This window comes from Sciurus vulgaris (genome assembly GCF_902686455.1).
Source record: "Sciurus vulgaris genome assembly, contig: HiC_scaffold_632_arrow_ctg1, whole genome shotgun sequence".
NCBI classification, from domain to species: Eukaryota; Metazoa; Chordata; class Mammalia; order Rodentia; family Sciuridae; genus Sciurus; species Sciurus vulgaris.
This window is the reverse complement of record NW_027632957.1, coordinates 1,412,853-1,428,779: the sequence shown is the minus strand read 5'-3', so window position 1 is coordinate 1,428,779 and position 15,927 is coordinate 1,412,853. Positions and strand designations below refer to the sequence as shown.

The following is a 15,927-nucleotide window of genomic DNA, read 5'->3' as shown; positions in this document are numbered from 1 at the left end:
CAGGTCCTTCCACCTTTTATAATAAGGGGGAGCTGAGGGGGTAATCATCTCATGATCTTTCCAGCCTTTTAGCAACTCTGCAGTGTTAACTAGCCTATTTTCTAGTTCCTCCCAAGTATCTCCTTCCTCCACAGAACCTCCTTCCTGTTTTTGGCTACTCCAGCTAAATTTCTCCTCAATCTCTTCTAGCACTTCTTCTCCTTCTTATATATATTTTATACCTCCTTTTTGAATTATCCCTTCAGACTGATTTTGTGATATTTCTGAACCCATCTTTTATTAATAAATAAATTTGATACAGGACAAAGATCACACTAACAGTAGTACAAACACACAAACAACACTAAATACACATATTCCGGAGCTCCTTTATATTTCATCACCTGGCCAGCTATCCTGAGTGCCTAACTGCCCTAGAGACAGGGGCCCAGCTTACCTGAGCACCTAACTGCCCTAGAGACAGGGCCTCAGCTTACCTGAGTACCTAACTGCCCTAGAGACAGGGGCCAGCTTACCCGACCACATAACTGCCCTGGAGACAGAGGATCAGCTTACCCTGCTACTCACCAATTGAGTTCTCGGGAGGGGAGACAAACTCAGAATTCCCCATATGGGCCACCATTTAACGCTGTTCAGTGGAGTCAATTTGCATGGGGGACAAAAGAGTGGTGAGGTTCTTGAATTCAGAACGGTTTATTGATGAAACAGGAAACCCGGGAACTGGAACCTCGAACCTGGGGCCTCGAATCTTGAACCCCAGCACTCAAGGAGCACTGGCTTATATCCCCTCCAGGAGGTGAAGGGTAGGGCTGATGCCAATTATGCAGATTAGGCGATGAGCTAGCTGCCCAATCATGGTAAAGGTCAAAACGAGCAGGCCCGATCAGGAGCACTTGGGAACACCTGTGCATGCGTTGTGTGCGTGGACTTAATTGGATATGGCCAATGACAAATCATCTCGGTGTGCTTATTTAATCAACCTCCTCACCACCGATGTGATCAAAGCAACCTGTGGCTGGCTGCCAGGCGCAATCCTGGCACAGTCTGCATGGTATAGACCCAACACTGGATAATATGATAGTTCTATTTCTAGTTGTTGTTGTTGTTTTGAGGAGTCCCAATGCATTTTCATAATGGCTATACAAGTTTATATAAGTATAAGCATGTTAATCATTAAAGGAGTATTCATTTAAAGTTGATAATGTGCTTCCTTCAAGGACGAAGACATTAAGGTCAGAAAAACTAAGGTATTTTCCACAAACTGCCTGCTTTTACTGTGTTCTGTTCCATGGTCCTGGAGTAGTGCCTAGAAGTCTTCAGTCATTACCCTACATTTTCCACAGTGAGTCTTGCTGGCAGATCAACCATGAAAAGATTGCCCTCCCTCAGCAGGAGCAGTATAGTCCCACAGGAACTGAATTGTCCTCCATTCCAGGGTCATAGATCTAGTAGATACATAATCTATTTAGCAAGAGCAAATTGTCCCTGGAACTGCTGCAATTTCCTCAACACCAGTAAGAATTGATGTCATTGGAACTCAAGAAAATAATAAAGCACACCACAGTTTGACCAAGCCTGCTTGTTACCCATACCTCTTGTCTCCTACACCAGTTCTTTCTCTATTTAAGCCAAAGCTCACATCAAACCTGAAAGACAGGACTGAGACACTTGACATCACTTGTCTTTCCAATACAGCTACACTGATTAAAGTTCCTTTCTTTCTTTTCCCCATTATTTTTTCCATTTGATTTTGGGGCATTTCAGATTTGTTAGGACCCCCAGCATTAGGCCTCTGGCATAGAACATTGGTAACAGGAAAGGTACTGCACAAAATCAATGTGGTGATAGGCTGTGACACGGCTTTTCTGTCTCAGCATTGATCTTAGCATTGATTACTACTGGATTTTTATTGTTTGTCTTTTCCTTTTCAAATAAAATCTCCATGAGATTAGTAGCCTCTATCTCTAGTATCATAAGGAGTGCTTGGCACATAAGGAAGGTGGCTCAATCTGTATTTACAAAGACACAAGACACAAAATAAGCTTCATAAAACTGTACTTTGTTGGAGTTTCTATGAAAAAGCAATCTAAAATGAAATCTTTTGTAGTTAAAAATGAATTTATTGAAGGGAGTGCACTTCTAAAATGCAAGCACCGAGATTAACTGACATGGAAATAATATTCTGATCATGTTACTTAGAAAATAATAGTTTCTGACAGTAGGTCCAAATCTTCATCATGTCAGCTTGGGACCAGACTTTCTTAGCAATACTCCCAAAGTACAAGAAATAAAACAGAAATCATTAAATGGGATGAATTCAAACTAAAAAGCTTTTTCTCAGCAAAGTAAACAATCAATAATGTGAAGAGAGAGTCTAAAGAAAATCTTTACCATACACACTTCAGATAGATCAGTAATCTCCAGAATTTTTAAATAACTCAAAAAACTTAACATCAAAAAAAAAATTAACCCAATCAATAAATGGGCTGAAGGACTGAGCAGACACTTCACAGAAGAAGATATACAATTGATCAACAAATACATGAAAAAATGTTCAAAATCTCTAGCAATCAGAGAAATGAAAATCAAAACTACTTAAAGATTGCTCTCAATCCAATCTGAATGGCATTTATAAAGAACACAATCAACAAAAGATGTTGGTGAGAATGTGGGTAAAAAGGTACATTCATAAATTGCTGGTGGGTTTGAAAATTGGTGTAACCACTCTGGAAAGCAGTATAGAGATTCGTTCAATAGCTTGGAATGGAACCACCATTTGACCCAGCTATCTCACTCCATGGCCTATACCAAAGTTCGTGAAATAAGCATATTACAGTGACACAGCCATGACAATATTTATAGACGTTCAATTCACAATAACTAGATTGTGGAACCAACCTAGATGCCCTTCAATTGATAAACAAATAAAGGAATTATGGAATATATTCACAATGGAATATTATTCAGTGATAAAAGATGAATAAAATTATGCATTTTTAGATAAATGGATGGAGTTGGAGAATATAATGCTAAATGAGATAAGTCAAGACCAAAAAACCAAAGGCCAAATGTTTTCTCTGATAAGTGGATGCTGATAACATGTGGAGGGGGGTTAGGAAAAAGGAGGAACTTTGGATTGTGTAGAGGCAAATGAGGGAATGAAGGGGGCAGGAAGAAGGAAAGATGATGGAATGAGAAAAATCATTACCCAATGTACATGTATGATTACATGAATGCTGTGAATCCACATGGTATAGAAAGGGAGCAATGAAAAATTGTACTCTATTTGGTACAATGAATCAAAATGCATTCTGCTGTCATGTATAACTAAATAGAACAAACAATAAAATAAAAAAATAATACAGTTTTTGTTCCCTGTTTTTCCAATTCCCCTTCAAAGTCATAGTAAATAGGACCTATTTATAGGTTTTTGTGAGTGTTAAATAAGAAAATACGTGAAAACTCCTTAGGTTAGCATCTAGAACTACATAAATAAATGCAATTATTTTGTTATTATCATAATATTTGCATTAGTGGTATACTCTATCATAAAATCACTCAAAACCAAAGTTGAGTCACCCTTAAGTTAACACATTGGTTAATCTACTCCCAATGGTTTCCTTGAAACATCCTTTGAGGCATAACATCTTTGGTGATTTCAATTCACTACATTCATAGGCTTTCACCTGGCCTACTGCTAAAAGGGTACAGGTCAGGGGATTTCAGAGTCTAAACCAATCACTAGAGTCAACAGAACTGAGCATGCTCCTGAAAACAGAGTAGCCATTCCAAGCACTCTACCCAAGAATTCCCGGATTAACCTTGAGGCTGACTCGCAGCTCCAGCTCTGAGACGTCCTCAGCATGCACCCCCTGAAGGCTGCGTGGTGCCCACCAGGTCCTTTCTGGAGCAGCTGAAAGGCCAAGCGTGCAGGGCCCATGGGCGGAGTCTCTCACGTCCAAATGGAGGGCGACGTGCGGGACTTTTTAGGAGTTCATCAGGCAAAGGGCAGACCCAAGGCAGTGCGGACGTGAAGAGCAGGACTGACGGGTAAACAGGACTGACTGACTGACCAGTGTGGCCTGATGGATAAGTGGGCTCCGGGTGAACAATTGCTCACACCCGCCACTCATGGCTTTGGCCTTTTGCTGTCAGGGTAGTGAGGGAAGCTTTCCTGCCGGCCTGGGTCTTTGGTCTGCTGGCAGTGGGTGAGTGCAATGCTGAGTCGTGCGTACAGAGGGTGAAGCTGGGCCTAGGCCCCATCCGGGTGCCCAGGCCGGTGGGAGGGGAAACTTGCAAAGGAATGGTGGGAAGTATAGGTCTCAGAGCAGAGACTGCATCCTGGTGCCCCAGGCTGTGGGATTGCCCTTCAGGTTCCGGTGGTTTGGAGGCCTGGCCTGTGCAGTTGCTTAGGTAAAACTTCGAAAACACATGTTCCACTTTTGATTTGTTCTCCATTGAGTGTGCAGGGGCAGTTGATGATTTGCCACTGGTTAATCCCACTCAAAGTTGTATTTTGACAAATGCAAACAAGCAAAAGTTTGTAGGCTCCTTACCACACATGTTGTCGAATTCAGGTCCACCTGCCCTCCTTTTAGTCTTCTAACCTGGAGAGTGTGGGGAGTGACCTGCAGCACCCACCCTCCATCAAGCCTCTGCCAACCTTCTTGTCCTTATTTATCAGACCCGAAAGGTGGTGGTGCCTTAGTGGAGTGACAGCATTGTGCTCAATAATAATATAACCATTTACTCATTATTTTATTGAAATGATAGTGAGAGCATGCTATTGGGTGTTGGGTGCGGGAGACAACAAAGCCAAGATGGTCCTGGTCCACCGAGTTTCTAGATTAGTGAACAATGCTTTTCAAAGTATGAAAGCAAGCGTTCATTCAGCTCATACTTATGCACTAAATACCATGGGAGTGTGAGAATTTTTTGTTCTCCAAAGGAAACCAAAGTTGCAGTTCTGTGTTCTCCTTAGAAGAGTGATGGATGCAGATGTATGGAGAGGGTGCATGTTTGAAGAGTAGGAGTCTGGCAGAGTGTTTATCCAGTCTAAGTATGAATTTTTGGACTGGCCTTTCTGTTCAGCATATCTCAAGTAAAGTGTAAATAGCTAAGTGCTTGCCTATCAACAGTGTGTGCACTTTGATATCCAGCTACAGAGAAACCTACATGTGGATATGAGTTAAGGAAATTGAGTAGACAAGAGGTTTGAAGATGAAGAGGATGAGATAGAATGAGTAAGAGCAGAAGTATATAGGGAAAGTAGTGGGGATATTTATCAACTCGTGTTTATAAACTGATAGTGTAGGGAAAGAAACAGAAAGTAGTCCAAGGCATAATTATTGAATATTGTAACTTGTAATTCGTATTTGCCAAAGTAAATTAATATTTTGAAAATTAATCTTTGTGAGTTAATTTTTTTTTTATTTTCCTAAATCCAGAAGTAGTTTGTGTTTTTTGTAAAACATTTGAGGAAATAACCTATATTTTCTTTGTTCCAGTGCTTTCAGGTTGGCTCATGGATTCCTGGTCATGGAGGTTGATGCTACCTTAATAATCCAGTTCTATGGTAGTTATTCAGTAGTTGTACCAGGAAGTTAAACCTCGAGGCTACTCTTCTAGCTCTTCCAACAATTTTATGTTGACCTATTTCCTATATTAAATTATTTTCTGCCTAACTTTCTTGAACTTTTTTTAATTTTTGCAGTTGTCTCAAGTATTAAATACTGTTATATTTATGGATATAGTTTCATACTTTAATTAAATGTCTTTTATGTTAATTAGAGATGCACATTCATTTTAAAAAAACATAATAGACATCCCATGTAACCTAACTCAGTTTCTCCAATGGTAATATCTTACAAAACTATTTAGAATATTATAGCCCAGACATTTACTTGATATAGTCAAGAGTCAGACCATTTCTGTTACTGGAGTTCTAGGACAGAGCCCTAACTCTGGAGATCCAACAGATCAGGTGTGGCCACTCTTCCAAAAAACTAAACAGAAAAGATAATTATGAAAAAAATTCCAGGGCCTCTGTCCTCCTTTTTCAGATCCTGCAACATGCATATATTGGATTCTTTTGTTGATGTAAGATAGGAGAGTCTGGACACCTGAGGAGTTTTCAGGAAGCAGGTTCATTGACTGCAGGGTCCAGGGTGGCCCGTACCTAAGAATTCTTCCTCTGAACAAAGATTTTGGAAAGTTTTTGAACTTTATATCATGTGGGAGGAGAGAGTTGGAGGTTTTACATGATTATTGCTTTCTGATCCATCCCCTAGACCAGGTTTCATAAGTTTTTATCACGAAAACAGGGATAATATATTTTTGTACATAAACTTGCTGACTAACTCTGTCACACCTTTTGTGTATAAACCTGGCATTTACAAGAAAGAGGAAGCTTCAAACCCCAAGACATTCTGATGATCTGACAAGAGGAGAAACTTAACTATGGCAAGGGTCTTTTGGGTCGGGGTACCTAGTCTACTTCACTATAGTCACCTCTTTCTAATCAAAACTGGTAAAGGTTCCCCTTTACTAAACATGTATGTAATTAGATTGGAATTAGATTGGGGTGTACAGGATAATTCAGTACAATCTTCCCATCTCAAGACCCTAAACCTTAGATTTGTCTGTGGAGTCTTTTTTGCCAAATAAAGTAATATACTCATTGATTTTAGGGTCTACACATAAACTCTTTGAAGGCTACTCTTTATCTACCACTCCAACCTTTTACTTTTGCACTATTTACAGATAGATAGATAGATGCTCATACATTTTTATTCTTATCTCTGTTTCTCTGTTGAAGCATACAGTCCTATTTTCATTTTGTTCTTTAGCATGTGTGACTCCACAGCCCAGTTGTGCTAGGTTGTGGGAAGGCCAGAGAAGTTGCTTGAGGACAGCATGGCAGACATGATTCATTGGGGAAAGCTTATTGCAGATCAGTGGCAGCTCCAGGAAGAGTTCCATGGCAACAGACTGACTGAAAGCATCTGTGTACCTTAAGGTGTTTCTCCAAGCAGTACCTTTCTTTCTTGTGGTGTTTTGCCTAGTGGCACTGGCCAAATGAGTGACATGTATCCTTTCCCCAATGTTCTCAGTTCTTTGTTCATCCCCTTTCAGGGGGGGTTAAGTGTTAGACTGAAGAAGCAGTGACATCAGCATTAGTTTGCTTGTATGACCAGCATCCCAAGGAGAAACTGACGAGTGTACATGCAAGAAACTAGCTTTTTACAATTAAGAATAACTTGTCCTAGTTCCCAGGGTGCATGAGAGAAATCCAGTATCCCTTAAGATAATATGTATCTGGACTTTCCAGATCAGGCTTTCTCTCACTCTTCCCTTAATTTTGTTAGGTTTTTGGGAATAGAAAGGGAACAGTCAGGGTCATAAGGTATAACTAATTTCCTTTTCTTTATTAACAACACAGCACAAATGGCAAATTAAAATGGGTTCCATTAAGCAATCACGTAAACAATCCATGTGTTTGTTAAGTTGCATCATTACTGGGAGCACTTCATTTCCATGAAAGGACAATGGCATGAGCTGGGCATTAGAGAACAAATCACAAGCTGAGTTTCTCATCTATCAATTAACACTGATTATATAACACTGACAGACTATTTTAGGGCTTCGATTGGTGACCCAAGTCTGCACATAAAGTAATTTGGAAATCAGCTGTTTTTATACATAGAACTTTCCAGTAAATGATATGGGCAGTGAAGTTTGAGATTAAGGGAATGTGAGCCAGTCCTTCATTCAAAATCTTATAGCTTAGCCAACATATATATCTACCCTCTGTTTTTGCTCTATTTTTTTATTTCTAAAAATTCATCTATGCCCTTTTCAACTGGAGGGAGTCAACTGGCTGGCCCAACACTTCCTCTGTCAGAATGGCTACATCCTGGGATGAGATGGGCCTTGCTAAGACCTGCCAGGTATGTTAGTGTGGAACAAGCACTTTTCACCTCCACTGAAATACCTCCTCACATTTCATTCATCTTAGCTGTTTGCTACAAGATCTATTTTCATACTAGGATGTGAATTTTTTATATTTATTTTTATATTAATATAAAAATATAAATATAAATATAAAATATAAATATAAATATAAATATATAAATATAAAATATTTATATTTTATATTTATATTTATATTTTTATATTTATAAAAATATAAATATAAAAATATAAATATAAAATATTTATATTTTTATATTTATTTTATCACATTTTTATATTTATTTATTTTTATTTATTTTAATTAAAAGTCATATATTTACATAGCGCAATGTTGTTTGATTCATTCTGTTATTTATTTCCCTTCCCCCTCATCCCTCCCACCCCTCTTTTCCCTCTATACAGTCCTTCCTTCCTCCATTCTTACCACCCTCCTTATCCCTAATCGTAAACCTAACCCTAACCCTACTGCTAACTCCTCCTACTCCCCCTTATATGTGCTCATCCGCTTAGCAGTGAGATCATTCATCCTTTAGTTTTTTGAGATTGGCTTATCTCACTTAGCATGATATCCTGCAATTTCATCCATTTGCCTGCAAATGCCATAATTTTATCATTCTTCATGGTGGAGTAATATTCCATTGTATATATATGCCACAGTTTCTTTATCCATTCATCAAGTGAAGGGCATCTAGGTGAATTCCACAATCTGGCTATGGTGAATTGAGCAGCTATGAACATTGATGTGGCTGCATGTCTAAGGTATGCTGATTTTAAGTACATTGGGTATAGGCCAAGGAGTGGGATAGCTGGGTCAAATGGTGGTTCCATTCCAAGCATACTGAGGAATCTCCATACTTCTTTCCAGAGTGGCTGCACTAATTTGCAACCCCACCAGCAATGTATGAGTGTACCTTTTTCCCCACATTCTCACCAACACCTATTGTTGCTTGTGTTCTTGATAATCACCATTCTAATTGGGGCGAGATGAAATATTAGGGTAGTTTTGATTTGCATTTCTCTTATTACTAGAGATGTTGAACATTTTTTTTTTTCATATATCTGTTGGTTGCTTGTACATCTTCTTCTGTGAAGTGTCTGTTCATTTCCTTAGCCCATTTGTTGATTGGATTATTTGTATTCATGGTGTAGAGTTTTTTGAGTTCTCTATAGATTCTGGAAATTAGCACTCTATCTGAAGTATGAGTGGCAAAGATATTCTCTCACTCTGTAGGCTCTCTCTTCACATTACTCGTTGTTCCCTTTGCTGAGAAAAAACTTTTTAGTTTGAATCTATCCCAGTGGTTGATTCTAGCTTTTATTTCTTGTGCTATGGGAGTCCTGTTAAGGAAGTCTGATCCTAAGCCAAGAAGTTGAAGGTTTGGACCTACTTTTTCTTCTATAACATGCAGGGTCTCTGGTCTGATTCCGAAGTCCTTGATCCATTTTGAGTTGAGTTTTGTGCAGGGTGAGAGATAGGGATTTAGTTTCATTCTGTTGCATATGGATTTCCAGTTTTCCCAGCACCATTTTTTGAATAGGGTATCTTTTCTCCATTGCATATTTTTGGCCCCTTTGTCTAGTATGAGAAAATTGTATTTATTTGGGTTTGTATGCATGTCCTCTATTCTGTACCATTGACCTTCCTGTCTATTTTGGTACCAATAGCATGCTGTTTTTGTTACTATTGCTTTGTAATAGAGTTGAAGTTCTGGTATTGCGATACCCCCTGCTTCGCTCTTTCTACTGAAGATTGTTTTAGCTGTTCTGGGTTTCTTATTCTTCCAGATGAATTTCATAATTGCTTGCTCTATTTCTCTAAGGTACACCATTGGGATTTTAATTGGAATTGCATTGAATCTGTATAGCACTTTTGGTAGTATGGCCATTTTGGCAATATTTCATCTGCCTATTTAAGAACATGGGAGATCTTTCCATCTTCTAAGGTTTACTTTAATTTCTTTCTTTAGTGTTCTGTAGTTCTCATTGTAAAGGTCTTTCACCTCTTTTGTGAGATTGATTCCCAAGTATTTTATTTTTTTTGATACTATTGTGAATGGGGTAGTTTTCCTAATTTCTCTTTCTGAAGATTCATCACTTATGTATAAAAATGCGTTGGATTTATGAGCATTGATCTTGTAACCTGCTTCTTTACTGAATTCACTGATGAGTTCTAAGAGGTTTTTGGTGGAATTTCCAGATTCCTCTAAATACATAATCATGTCATCAGCAAACAGGGATAGTTTGAGTTCCTCTTTTCCAATTTGTATCCCTTTAATTTCTTTGGTTTGTCTAATTGCTCTCTTGCCCAAAGATCAAATTGACTCTAACCTCCTTAGTAACACTTTATGGACTTAACTGTATTGCTTCTAATTTTAATCTCCCTTCCTCAGTGGGAGTGGGTGGGGGTGGGGCTGCTTCCCGTTTTTATACTCTGGTAGAGAAATGAAGAAGAAGTACACTGTTTTCCAAAATAAAACTTAGCCATCTATTAGGTTTAAAAGGGAGTGAGATATGGGGTTGGGATTTTATCTCTTTTAGAGCACTTGCCTAGCATGTGTGAGGCTCCTTGTTCGGTTCTTAGCACCACATATAAATAAATAAAATAAAGATTCATTGAAACTAAAAAAAAAAATTTAATAAAGTGGTGTAGGTGAGGTACAGTCTAGAGACCTGAAGAATCAGATGTGGCCCCCTTGGGCATTGATCAGTAGGTGGTGTGTTGAAATTGATGCTTCTGTCAGGATAATCAGCAATACTGCCCTGGGTTGACATATGTGGGCTTGGATTAATGGAAAATAAGTCACGACACCCCTCAGGTTAATCACACAAGGATTACTCACCTGAAGGATTCCAAAGATATCCTGGTGTAATTATGATATATGTCACAGGCATCTTGATCAGAAATTAGGAATATAAAAACTTTCTAATCCCAAGAAAGATTCACCAGTGGTCACTCTTGACAATGAGAAAGGGTCTCATCATCTTTTTAGAAGTTCTTCAATGCTCACCTTACATATGTAAAATTTGAGCTGGAACAGTGCTATGTGGAGGTTTGTCTGACCATATGTTGAAGGCTACTTTACTTAGGCCAGCTGTACCTCATCAATCTTGGCATTATTCAGAACACAATATGACCTCTCAGTAAGGTCCCATGAGATTTATCAGTGATTCTTCTGAGCTTTCTTGGGCAAAGAAAATGTTCCTGGCTTATTCCTGCAATGAGAAATATGAAACTAGAGTAAACCTCAGATTCCTGGAGGTGTCCTCCCCATAATCTCTTTTGTCTCAGTCATTGAAATTTTCCTACTGACTTCATTGAGAGCCAGAAAATTTCACTTGTCTTTTGCTTTTCCAGCTCTAGTTTTAATTCTTTAAATATACACCAACTCCCAATGTCTTTTGGTATAACTGTGTTTAGAATATTTGCATCTACATTATGAAACATATTAGTCTGCATTTTTCCTTTCTTATATGTTTTTGTCTGGTTTTAGTATTAGGGTAAAACTGGCCTCATAGAAAAAATTAAAAAGTATTCCTCCTCAATTATCAGGAAGAGTTATGTAGAATTATTACTGTTTCTGTTTTAGATGTTTGATAGAATTCACTAATGACTTCAAATTTATGTTGTAGACACATCTGATTATAGGAAATAAAAGGTAAACATTTTTCTAAATTGTATCCTCAGGTACAATTGTTCTGCTAAACAGAATGATTTTAATACAGTTAAGTCACTTAAAGGGTTGCTTTTGGCACACTTTGGGCTGGGATAGTTACCTAAGAAAATCATTTCCTTTATAAAATTAATATGATCATTGTCAAAAAAAGTGAACTGCCACTCTATCATCACAGCACTCTAACCACCTGCAAGCAGCAAGGTATATTTTATATCAATGAAATTATAGTGCACATAGTGCACATATGAGGAGAATCCTGGGGTGTACCAGGCATAGATCCAAGGTATGGACTGGGCTTGAGCACAGAACACTGGTCTCTCATCATGTCACATGAGAACACTCTGCGATGACCCAATGTCTCTTGGGCCTCCCTGGTCCCCAGTAGAAGTCTGCTCTTCCCTGTAGTACGGTAGTGTAAACATGTAACCTGAGCAGTGGCCTGGCTATCTCATTAAAATGATTGGTTTTCACTTCATATATAAACTATTGCACTTCCTGAATAAATTGAGTCTGCATCACAGAACCTGGCTCCAGGTGCTTGGGCAAAGGGACACCGTCACACTCACTCCCTTCCTGAGAGGCCAACCCACATCTGACAACACACATATAGCTCATATGGTTTCTATTTGTTAATGTACCACTGCCACTGTAATGTTGCATTTTATTATATTCACAATCATTTTCAACTGGCTGCATACAATGTCATCAGGAGAATTTATTATATACTTAAATGTTCTATTGATGAGGAATCATGAGTTCCCCCTTTTTTGGGGGTTACTTAAGTTAATTTTGATGTGAACATCTTTGAGCATACAGTTTACATAGGATTTTGAGGCATATTTTTTTCCTCAGAAATAGCACAGTATTTGGGGATGCAAGCTCTTCAAGTGTTTTTGTTTATTGATAGTATTCTTTTTCCTTGTATATCACAACAACTTTAGAGTCATAAGTGCCTTCAGGAATCTCCTGAAGTATGTCCATTCGACTTTACAAAGTTACACTTTATACACTTACTTCTTATGAGAATGATAATAAATTCTATTTTCCCCATTTGAATGTGTGTTCCAGATATAGCATATACAAATATGGCATAAAAAATTCCACTCTTCAGTATAATCATAAGGCACCAACTATAAAAGACCAAGGGTTTTTATGTGTTTTGTTCACATAGAACTTGAGCCAATAGAAGGTACTCTGTAAATTTTTATAGAAGGAAGGAAAACATAGAAGGCTGGACACAGTTGGGAAGGAAGGAAAGCACTTTTCATCAGGTCAGCTGGGCCATTGACAGAGGCCACAATGTGTGAGTCCTGTTTATAGTTAGGTCTGAGCACTTCTGGCTTGATGTTTTCAAGTATGCATGCTCTTTTCCATCAGTTGGATCAGTTTCATTGATTTCTGTTTTTCCTGACTTTTGTTTGTGTCAGAGGTTCAATTACATAAATATTGAGCCTTATTCCTTGTTAACTCCTGAAGTAATTGAACACCATCAATTCCCTCGGCAAGTCCACTGAGTCTTACCTGACTTTGCTTTAGGAACGTGCTAGTGTCCTAATGTGCGAAAGATTGTACATAATTTCTTTAGGAAGCAAGTCATATATAAGAGTTTGTGTTTTCAACCCACAGTTGTGGGAACTTTCTTGTTTTTTTATGAGAAAATGTGATAAAAACTGCCTTCTTGCTTTGTTCCAGATGATTGCTCTCATCATTTATTTAGCAGTAAGTATAAATGATGAAGGACCATTTCTGATTCTCTGTCCCCTATCTGTTTTGAACAAGTAGAAAGAAGAGATGGAAAGGTACAGAGTAGATGTAGCTGGACTTGTATTATTTATGTTGATATTGTTCCAGATGATGTGTAAATTAGCATAAATCAAAATCTTGTCATATTCAATGTTTTTATTCCAGAATGCTTGAACCAAAACAGTGTAGGTTAAGACACAGGATCTGATGGGGGAGGACCTAATGGGTGTTACTGTTACCATTATGCAATTTCAAGGCTAGTACTCACTTTTTTGTTCCTTTATTTATTCATTACTGCCTGATTTTGAGGTAAATAGATATTCTCTAGCATACCAATTGATGTCTTCATTTCATTTCTTTTACATATTTTTGAAATATTTTCTTAATGGTTGCCCTAGTGATTATAATAAACATCTTCACTTAATATAATTTTGTACAGATTGATGCCAACAATTTCAATATTATACAAAGCTTTGCTTCGATATAGTTTTATTTCTCCCTTCTTAGTGCTCTTATTGCCATATAAATTGCATCTTTATGTATCATAAATAAATTTTACTTATCAAAGGAGAAACTATTCCTCCCATAGAAACATAGTAACTAAAATGAAAAACATCATTGCATTTTCAGTTAGCACAAGCCCCTCTTAGACCTGATCCTTCTCTCTGCTTACCACAGAACTTCCCCTGAGATTTAATCATTATTCTAGATAATAAGTCAGACTCCCAGTATTCTTTCTGGTATCAGCACTTAAGGAATGTTGCCTGCACATTGCAGTCCTTTCATGACATGAACACACCATCTCATGACTTTAGCATTTGCGTTCATCTGCCTCTTTTCTTGGATTTAAATTTGCTCCATTTCTTTCCTGTGTAACATATGCAGGGGACAAGGAGGAAAGAGCACATCTTCAGCAAGACCTAAAGCAGGAGTCACATTTTCATGTGCTGCTGACTACCTATGAGGTATTCATTTGTTTCTCTAAAACAAGATTTTCTAACCTGGATCCTCAGAAGTTTTAAAATCCACTAAAATTATATTTAAATTTTTTGATAGCACACATTTTTCTAGGGGGACAGTCTACCTACATCACATTCTAAAAGAGGGACTATGACCAAACAACCAAACAAAGTGAAGGATAACTGTACTTCAATTAGCTTGATATATTTTCCTCCGGTTGATCAATGGGGAAACCTTCCCTGGAAAGTGACACTTTGTCTTCCTCTGTTGATGACTAGCAGGAGGCTGGCAGGCACGTGAGAGGATTTTGTATACAGAGACATCATGTCTGATAATAGGATTATAGGAATGGAGGATGCTTAATTCCAGTCTCATTTTATATCTCTGTTTAGGACTGGCTAACTGTAAATCCTTCTACTTAACCATACCTCCTTTCCATTCATATGATAGTGCTACTTTAGGAATTGGGCTTACATTATTTTTTTTAAAGAATTTTCAAGTAGATCCTGTGGCTTATGAGAGTTTAGAAGAAATAAGAAACTAGCTTATTAATATCAGAACTTATCAATTTCAGTGTTTTTATTATTTTAATTTCTTATTTTTTTATAACCAGGGATTAAGCCCAAGGGTGCTTAACCACTAAGCCACATCTCCAGCTCTTTTTATTTTTCATGTAGGACCAGGTCTCACCAAGTTTCTTAGGGCCTCATTTAAGTTGCTGCGGCTTGTTTTGCACTGGTCATTCTCTTGCCTCAGTCTCCCAAAGTCATTGGGATTGCAGGTATGCACCACCATTCCCAACAATACAAGTATTTTTAATGTGTCTTCCTTTATTTTTCAGATTTGTTTAAAAGATGAACCATTTCTAAAATCGTGAATATATTTTAGTCTATCAGAAACTGTTCTTGCTCTGTGTGGGGAAGTCTTGTCTCTTCTTATACTGTTTAGTACTTTGCTACTTTCCTGATATGTCTGGTCTGTCTTTGTTGGGTCCTGTTTATTCATAGGCAGGCATAGTGAGAGTCTTGCATTCTAATCTCTACACAGTAGCTATGTGTCCTTGAGTTAGTTTTTAATTTTCTTGAACTTCAGTGTCCTCAATGGTAAAGAGGGGATAATGGTCTGTTTTAAGAACAGACTGTTTTAAGAACTGAGATTACATCTATATAGTTGGTGTTGAGTAGTTCCTAGTTTTTCTTGTTTTGTTTTGTTTATTTGTGTTGTTAGTTTTTATTTTAGTACTGGGGATTGAACCCAGGAGTTCTCTACCACTGAGCTACATCTCTACTCCTATTTATTTTATTTTATCATGTTAAGACAGGGTATCTGTGAGTTGCCAAGGATGGCCTTGAATATGCAATCCTCCTTCCTCTGTTCCCAGAATCTCCAGGATTACAGGTGGGTTCCACTGCACCCTGCCTAGACACTAGATTCATTACCTTGTAACTTGCATAGACAACTTTCAGGACTGCTATTTGGTGATTTTACTATTTGGTAATATAGGAGGATTTTCCTGGAAATAAGAAAGTTCTTTGCTATATACACACAATGGAATATTATTCAGCCATAAAGAAGA

General features: G+C 37.9%; 1 pseudogene across 1 annotated transcript in view; it reads left to right on the top strand.

Annotated features, from left to right (window-relative positions):
- The first annotated feature begins 6,915 nt into the window (after positions 1-6,915).
- The window catches only part of LOC306652068 (chromodomain-helicase-DNA-binding protein 1-like), a 50,992-nt pseudogene continuing 41,980 nt past the window's right edge, over positions 6,916-15,927 (top strand). The window contains exons 1-5 of the transcript in view: positions 6,916-7,008; positions 7,790-7,949; positions 13,341-13,415; positions 14,207-14,356; positions 15,193-15,224. The product of the transcript in view is annotated as a chromodomain-helicase-DNA-binding protein 1-like (transcript). The remainder of the gene's footprint in view (positions 7,009-7,789; positions 7,950-13,340; positions 13,416-14,206; positions 14,357-15,192; positions 15,225-15,927) is intronic.